This window comes from Trichechus manatus, unplaced genomic scaffold (assembly GCF_000243295.1).
Source record: "Trichechus manatus latirostris isolate Lorelei unplaced genomic scaffold, TriManLat1.0 scaffold00143, whole genome shotgun sequence".
NCBI classification, from domain to species: Eukaryota; Metazoa; Chordata; class Mammalia; order Sirenia; family Trichechidae; genus Trichechus; species Trichechus manatus.
The window spans coordinates 7,093,671-7,094,699 of record NW_004444079.1 but is presented as its reverse complement, the minus strand read 5'-3'; positions in this window follow the sequence as shown (position 1 = coordinate 7,094,699).

Here is a 1,029-nt window from a genome sequence, read left to right as displayed (position 1 = left end):
ATTCCAAACTACTGGGTGTGGAGAAGACAGTGAATGCTACTGACTAGCAGTGAAGAGGTCTGTGTCCTGGAAGATCCCAAATGAAATAATTGGTCTAACTCCTTAAACCTGCTTAACCCCATCTGCAGGTTCTTTGCTGTCCTAATCTCAGACGATCCATCCTAACTGTACAACTATCTTCCAGTGCCACTTGCCATCAAGTCAGTTCTAATTCATGACGATCTTGCGTTTTTCACAGTAAAACGGCTAAATAGGTTTCTCAAGGGCTGAGTTTTCGGAAGTAGATCACCAGGCCTTTCTTCGGAGGTACCTCTGGGTGGAGTAGAACCTCCAACCTTTTGGTTAGCAGTGAGTGCATTACTGATCCTAACTGTAAGCTAGGGAAAATTAGCATACCTATAGGAGCCCTGGTGGCACAGTGGTTAAGAGCTCAGCTGCTAACCAAAAAGTTGTCAGTTCAAATCCACCGGCTACTCTTCGGTAACCCTATGAGGCAGTTCTGCTCTATCCTATAGGGTCACTATGGGTCAGAATCGACTCATTGGCAACTGGCTTTTGGCTTGGCATGTCTACATAGTGACTTGGTCTTTCCCTATCTGATAACAGCCATTTTACTCCAGATGCCAAGTCACTGGATTATTGTCTCATCCAGTGCTGAGTGGTTCCAGAGGCCAAGTTTCCTCTCTGATACCCTAATGGTGGGGTGTTCTCATTAACTATGCCAGAGTTCCAATAGCACTCCCCTACATTCCTGTACCCTGCAACCTCCAATTCTGCCTCGTGAATGTCTACAGATTGTCTGCCAGGTGTTTGAACAGACACCCAGCCAGCATCTAACACACATTTTTGTTCTTGGATAACACAGCTCAATAGATTTATAAACTCAACAAAGGCAGAGACTTTTGTCCAATTCGTTCATTGATGTATCCCACGTACTTAGAATATGAGAATACTGCCTGGCACAAAGTAAGTGCTCAATAAATATTTACCAGTTGAATGTCCTACCTGACTCTTGGCCTAATCTTCTGG